Consider the following 8407-nt stretch of genomic DNA (forward strand, 5'->3'; position numbering starts at 1 on the left):
CTTGAAATGCAAGGTCATTGCTTACTGGTGGCTTTGACTTCATTTAGGTTTCATTTGAAATACCAGCTCCATGCTTTTTTCTTTACAAGCATCCGGCCAGCATATTATTTCATTCTATTTAGCAACACAAGTAAGGTTATTTGCTCATTTCCTTATTGTCTGCCAATTTAACTGTCACTAAAATGTCAGTTTTGTAAGAGTACCTTGGTTATTCCACTCCCTCAGGAATGCCAATGCCTAGAACAAAGTTGAAAACAAGTACTTTCAGGTGTCTAGGTGGAGAAATTCTGCAAGTATTAAGTATTTGAGGTTTTTTTTGGAGTGGTAAAGGTCATTGGTGATAAATTATAAAAATACATCATTGTAAAATTTATAATTTTATGCATGTCTGAACTAAGGCAATATGATAGAGGTTTATAGGTCTAACTATAAGAATATCTAAAAGTAATAATCAAGAAAGTACTTATTATCACCTTCTAAGCTTCATCTGAAGTTTGATTCATTCATTCATTAATTCATTCATATCAGGTGGAAACCTACAGGCATAATAAGATAAAAGTTTGCATAGTCAATAGGCACAAAAGAAAATACATGACAGTATAGGGCATACAGAAATGGGAAAAATAAATTGTAGAGAATTTGAGGGAACGAAATCAATGGAAAATGATTTGACATTTTAACATGGTCATAAATCATAATGGAAATGTATCCAGTAGATAGATAAAAAACTTTCCAGGCAGAGGGAGGGAACAACTTAAGCAAAGTGCTGTAGCAATCGTCTTAGTCAGGTGTCTATTGTGACAAAACATCATGACAGAAAGCAACCTGGGGAGAAAGGAGTTCACTTCATCAGATGACACTCGGGTTATACTCCACTACAGGAGGAGTTCAGAATAAGATCTCAAGGCAGGAATCTGGAGGCAGGAACTAAAATACAAGGCAGGGACAGTGATCCTTAAAGCCACTGTGGACCTTACCATGGCTTGCTCAGCCTGCTTTCTTATACCATCCAGGACCACCTAGCTAGGGGTGATACCACCCACAGTCAGCTGGGACAGTCCTCATTGATCATTAATCAAAAAGTGTCCCACAGGCTTGCCTACAGACAAGTGTGTTTGGAGCATTTTCTCAGGTGTGGCCTCTCACTTCTCAAATTACTCCAATGTGTTGTCATGTTGACATACAAGTAGCCAGCATGGCACCTAAAGAAGCCACTTGTGACTGAAGTACAGTAGAGTTGGATGGCTGGTTGATGGAAAAGAGATTCTAGAAAATTATCTTGAGATCTGATAATGAAAGAGATTCAATTCCATGGCCACAACTTTAGCAGATAACAGCATTGATCAAAAGGCTTTATCTAAAAATGTGGCCAGGCTTGTGATTTAAAAGAAATTCTTACACCAGTTAAGAGAATAAGTTTATGAGGTATAGAGAGTAGCTGAAAGATCATTAACAATTTTCAGGTAAGAGGTGATAAAGGTCTGTGTTACATCATGGACAATATGAACAGATTGCTGAGAACTGACTTTAGGATTAAAATTGATGGTCTTAGGAACCACAAGAGATTGAGGAGAGAAAGGGGAGTTAGAGCTGACATTGGATTTCTGGTTGGATGTGCTCAGGTGGAGCGGTAATTGATCTACTGTGACCTATAATTGATTGTCCCCTAGGTTCACCTCACTCCCTTCTTTGACCTTTCTCCCCAACCTTAACTCCAGAACAAAGGTTTCCTTCTACTTTGGCCTCATTAATAGTTCTTTTCATTCACCAGGTAGAGAGCCTGCTAGCTAATCAATCTGTCTGCACAACCTCTCCCTTTTTCTGTGTGTCAGCGACTGAGTGTCTCACAGGTTGGGTCAATATCCTCTCAGTTACGTCAAAACCATCACTGGGCACCTGGAGAGCTATTTCCCAGCCCTTGTCTGCCTATCTTCTAACTATGCGCTTACTATTCACTCACCTTTTGCTTTCTATACCCCTGGTCCACTTATACCAGCCCACAGATAATGTCAACTCTATTCTCCACATCTCTAAAGGCTTGTTCTTAGTCCTTTTGTGAAATACAGATGTCTGTCTATGGGCTCAACATTGGGATGAGTGTTGTGGGAGAGAAATGCTGTGTATAAATGTTTATTTTTCAGAATTTACATCCTAAGCTAATTAGTAGGTCAGATTTTTCACCCTATCTTTCTTCCTTTTTCTTTCCACTTTCTCCCCTTCCTGATACCAGTGCTAAAAGGCCAAGGAGAGATGGCTCAGTGGTTAAGAGCACTGTCTACTCTTTCAGAGGTCCTGAGTTCATTTCTCAGTAGCTGCATGATGGCTTGTAACCATCTATATCCTGTAATGGCCTCTTCCAAGATGCAGGTGTACATGCAGATAGAGCACTCCTATACATAAACCAAATAAATAAAATCTTAAAAAAAAGAGAGAGAAACAATGAAGACAGCTATCTTCCTGAAAATACCCTTTGCAGAATCACATGAAAGTCAAGTAGAGCCCTCAGCTCTGTGTACCTTAGGCTTAGAGTTCTCATGCAATGTGGAGCTTAATGAGAGTACAAAAGGGCGTGTTGCAGAAACAACACAGGGAAGATTGGAAAATGTGACCAGCTGCCTCCAATTCCAGATCATGTGAAGGCATGACCAGGGAAGAAACATAAGAAATGATTAGAAATTTGGGGCAACAAATTTGGAGTCCTACTGGAGAAATGTTTTTTTTTTTTTTTTTTTTCCTAGACAGGGTTTCTCTGTGTAGCCTTGGATGTCCTGGACTTGCTTTGCAGACCAGGCTGGCCTCGAACTCACAGAGGTCTGCCTGCCTCTACCACCCCAAATTCTGGAATTACAGGCATGTGCCACTGTGCCTGGAAGGAGAATTTTTAATTTACTATTTTATAGACAGCTGGAGTGGTTTTCGTCCTCCCCACATTAGATATATTTCAATGAGAGTTCAAAGTCTAGACAGACGGTCACTGGTCAGAGACGTCACTAAAGAAAGTCCTCCACAGGTGCAGAGTGGTTCAATGAGATAAGCTATAAGCTTTTCTCCAGTGCCAGGTCTAAATACATCATCATCATCATCATCATAATTACTATTGTGCTTGTTATTATTGACATACGTGCATGTTTGCATGTGGTACTAGTACACGTTTGTACCTATGTGTGTGGAGGCCAGAGCTCAGGGCTGGATGTTGCCCTTCATCTCATGTTTTCAGACAGGGTCTCTGAGTGAATCTGGAGCTCACGGATTTGATGAGGCTGGCTGGCCAGGAATCCTCCTCCCCCTGCATCCCAAGAGCTAGGATTAAAGGCATGGACCAGCTGTTGCTTTGATTCTGAGGGTCCAAACTCAATCCCTGATGTTTGAATAGCAAGTACTTTATTAACTGAACACCCCCCCCCCCAGTGCCCAGGCTTACTTTTCTCATCATCTCAAAATACTGATTAGAATAATAACAATGTAAACAGATGGAATGGGGCGGAACCTTTGACTCTTCTTAATGTATCACAAAGAATAAATGTTATCCAATGAGTATAAAACCTATTTTGTAGACATTTGAGAACTTTAAAAAAAAATCAACTTAATTCACAAATGGAAACACTTCATTTTTATATCAGAAGGGAAAAGAGGATTCATAATATACATCACACATCCTTCTGAAAGAGTTGTACTATTGCCCAGGGTGGAAATAATTAGGAAAATACCTAGTTGTTAAGGGTAATCAGCTTCGGTTGCCAAGTTCACATGCTTAGGAAAAGGTCACAGCAACTGAAGAGTTCCCTCTACCATATGGCCCGTGGGTAGGCTTGAGAATGTTTTCCTTGTTACTAATAGATGTAGGAGGCCCATTGTAGGAGCACCATCCATAGACAAGTGGACCTGGCCTACACTGTGTAAGAAAAGCAGCTGAACGCTAGCCTAAAAGGAAGCCAGCAAGAGGCATTTCATGATGGCTTCTGCTTCCAGACTCTGCCTTGAGTTTCTGTCTTGACTTCCCTTGACGGTAGACTATGAATGGTAAACTAAACACACCCTTTCCTCCCCAATTTCGATTAAATCGGTATTTATTTTTCTCACAGCAATAGAAAGCAAACTAGATAGGCATTTTGTTTCACAAATACCAATGCTTAGTACACGCAGGGGCTCTACATTTCCAAGTACATTTTAAGTTATTAACTGCCTTCACAACTACCACGGCAAACCAGTGAAATTCAAACCTTACTTAGCAGGTAAGACGTTTAAGGCCACATACAGATGGACACCAAGTCTGTCATTTTTCCAAAGGTTTGATATTTTGTGTGTTTTTGAAGATTGCTTTGGTCCTTTCCATTCAGAAAAGAAGGCAGGTCTTTGCTGTGATTCATCCATTCATTGACATCGCCCTGCATTTAAAGGTGATGCTTTTGCTGTTGTTTTTTGTTTGGTAGGCTCATTCTTTCAGTTCAGGTGGTAATTTTGCAGTAACTCTAGGCACAATGTATTAAAAATGTGTCACTCATTTTGTCAGTCTACAAAGATGCTTGAATTATTAAATTCCACTAAACAGATAAATTTTAGTGCTCTTAACTACCCTATACACCACAATTTTTTTTTTTATCGATGGAAGGAAAAAGAATCAAAGCCAACTTGATTGCCATTGTCTAAATAAATTTGAAGTTCAAATGACACCATTTTTTAATCTATTATTTGGCATTCAGAAATATGCTAAATTACTGCATTTGCACTGAGTCATTCAGAATAGTGTCTGCTGGAAGATCACCAATAGAATCCCAGTGATTGGATGTCATCCCTACAGGGACAGTAAACACTGAGCTGGCTACATGTAAGCTGGCATCTTTACTGAAACATAGTTTTTTAGGACATCATCAGATGTGACATTGTGAGATTCCCAACTATAAAAAACATATTTCTTGACTTTATGATAACTTTGTACCAGTATCCACATCACATTTGAAGTAATTTAGGATTTATTTTAGTCAGTTTGAGATTTTTGATACTCTGTCATGTGTTTTACTGTGATGTTAGAAGTGGAAAGTATTGGAGTTTGCACATGATTTTAAAAATATATTAAGAATAATTGTGGTGGTGTAGGCTCAAATTTCTTAACAAATATATTTTATTATGAATTTACTAACGAGAGTACCTCACTTATAAGATGACTAACCTAATTAATAGGGAAAGAAGATTAAAGAATACAATAATGAAAGTGTAAGGATATCAGTTCTGAGGAAAAAATTCTCCTGGCATAATCAGCAGGATTTCTTCTGTTGGAAACTGGAGCAACCAGAACCTGGAACCTCAGTGGAGCCCGGAGCCCCGAAACCTTCCCTCGAATGGTTCTCTCTAGGAGCGTCTTGAAGTGGAGCGATGAACGGCCAAAACTATCTCAAGTCTCCAAAGGCCCTGCCTCTTGTTTTTGGCTCACGTTTATACCTCCTCTCAGAATTTCTTCCAGGATGTTTTTCAGCTGCTTAATAACCAATCTCCCCTACGTGGTGGTTCGACTTCTAAGGGGATAAACATCACCTGCTCTCTCACAAGTCTTTTTCTCATGCCCCACTTTTGAGCTAAACAAAAACATGTTTAATCTCTTCCTTATCTCTTCTTCATGGTGGTTTTATTAGAGCTCTGATAACAAGATACCACAACTGGGTATCTAGAGGCTCAAAGTCAAATCTCTCTCTCTCTCTCTCTCTCTCTCTCTCTCTCTGGCCATGAGAATAATGAGTAACACAGCACTCATGTGGAGGTCAGAGGACAACTTGTGTGAGTTGGTTCTCTCCTTCTACCATGTGGGTTCCACAGATAGAACTCAGGTCCTCAAGCTTGGCTGTAGGCACTTTGCCTGTGGACAAGCCCACTCTCCCCATTTCTCAAACAGGATTATGCTACAGTTACATTTGTTTCCCTTTTCCTCATGATGAGTATTGGATGACTTTAATAGGCAACATTTTGTATACAAGAGAACGTGTAACAGGTTTATTCACTTTACAAGCCATAATGAAAAAAAAAAAATATAAATCGTCACCTGACATGAAGTCACAGGGGTGGGAGGTATGGTTCTTTCTGCCTTTCCTCAGTAGCATCTCTTTCAGTTTGGGGAAAATGTGGCTAGAATTATGAATCTGCTATCTTTTCTTACCTTGATAATGAGTTGATACATGACTTCACTGCACTATTTAGAACAGCACATAATTTAGAAACTTACAAATTATTTTGCTTTTTATACTGAATATGTTTGAGCTATGATTTTAAGTTCTTTTCCAAAATGCCATTAAATTATGAATGTACTATGTTCGTGAATAGAATCATCTAATAGAGTTAAGATAACAGTTCTCAAAATTATCTTAGAGATAAGAAAATGTACTTTCTGAATTCCCTGTTGATATGTTTTTATGCTCTGTTACTTCTTTTAGAGTCTGACATTTTATTGCTTGTTTATATCCTGATTATTTTTTTTGCTGAGTTGGATCATTGCATATGAAAATATTAAAGATAATTTGGGGCTTAGAGTGATGTCATATTGCACCAAAGAAACTTCATTTTTACTTTTATACCTTGTAGCTAAAGGGGCATCTATCAGAGTTTGCTGTGATTCGAACAGGGTTGTAGTTCACTTAAATCTCAGTCTATGCTTTGTTTATTGTTATTCTGAAGCTTTGAGGAACTGCCAGGAAGTCCCTTACAGGAGCTTCTGTGCATGGATTTCTCTCCGTCTTGTTACCATTAGCTTGTGAAAGGTTCTACTTCGTTCTCAGTCTTTCAGCTTTTTTTGTTCTGGAAATATCAGTCACTAGCGAGGGCCAGGGAAGGCCTATGCAAGTGTATGGCTCCTCTATTTTATCACCTTCTTAAGTTTGCATTCATTATTATGTGCTTTCTTGTAGTTTCAGTGAATTTTCATATGGTGTCCAAAATATATCACCACAATTATTAGTTGTGTTAAAGGTGGTTTAAAATATCTGGCCTATTATTAGAAGTTGAGCTCTCACAGATTTTCAAAATATAATGTGGTATTGTTTCAGAACATTTGATGTATGTATGTTCAATTTCTCACTGGCTCAATATTTGACAGCCTCTTGTTCTTTGATAATATAGCATTTCTCCTTTACTTACTTCATATTCTATAGCTAATATTTTTAGAACACTAAGTCTTGGGAGTGGGTAATCCTCTGATTTGATTTGCTCATGTTGTCATTCATTAACATGCAACCAAATAGTCTTTACAGCCACATTAGCATGCTTGTGTGAACTTTTTTGTTATGATTGTATGTGATGTTGAAATTTGGTGGGAATCTTCGATGCTTAACTGGTACTGTATTGCAGGAAGAACTGGGTAAATATTCCTTGGTATAAGTAGGAACAACCCAAATGCTATGTGTGTCTACAGATACAGAGAAAAATATATTTGAAACTGAATTGGATGATATCAGGTCTGTGGAATAAGTATCAGGAACAGCCATTGTGTGTGCGTGCATGTGCAAGTGCGTGTGTGTGCATGTGCCTGTGTGTGTGTGTGTGTGCATGTGTGTGTGTGCATGTGCATGCATGAGCAAGTGCATGTGTGTGCATGTGTGTGTGTGTGCATGTGCATGTGTGTGTTTTTCCACCTAGAATCCTGATGAAAACAGATACTTTCTGATGGAATTCTATTCAAGCACACAAATATTTTCAATGCCTTTTTTTGTTGTTGTTAACTTACAAGAACCCTTTTGTCCTTAAATTAATGGTGCTGTATCTCATGAACTCATATTGGGTTATAACTATGAACATATGTGCTAGATTTGTCAAGTGAAGAAAAATGCATTCAACAGATCCAAGAACAAATGCAATAGAATTGTAGCTATAAGAAATAATTTTGAAAGTTAGGATTAATAGAGGTGTAAAAGTAACTTTTATTTGCCCTTTTCAATTGTTGTCTTGGAGGCTTACTATCTCCTTTTTCTGGCCTGGGTCTACTTCTGGAAGTTTCTAGCTTCCGTACAATCTAACCTAGGCCCAGAATGTTTACAGCTTCTGAGTCTTACTGCTTAATAATCTTATCTTTACTTGTTCTTTCTGAGCTCTGGGTTGGCTGGTTCAACTCAGCTGTTCTGGCTCAAACTCTTCTCCCAGCTGACTTATTCAATCCGGCTTCTCAGTAGGCCTAGAATTGCTCTGCTTGGCCTCAAACTAACTAAACAATCTGCTCTAATATTCTGGCTTTTTCTCATTTTCTGGCCTGTTCCATCTTCACCTGAGTTTTCTTTCTGCAACCCATATTTCTATTACTGTCCCAGTAAAACTGCCTTCTCTTTTTGTAAAACTAAACTTTTTTTTTTTTTTAGCAATTTTTAATTATATTTCTTTTTTTACATATATTTATATTATTGCACATAAATAAAATAAACTACATATAGCAAGA

The sequence above is a fragment of the Acomys russatus genome, chromosome 23 (genome assembly GCF_903995435.1).
Source record: "Acomys russatus chromosome 23, mAcoRus1.1, whole genome shotgun sequence".
NCBI lineage: Eukaryota > Metazoa > Chordata > Mammalia > Rodentia > Muridae > Acomys > Acomys russatus.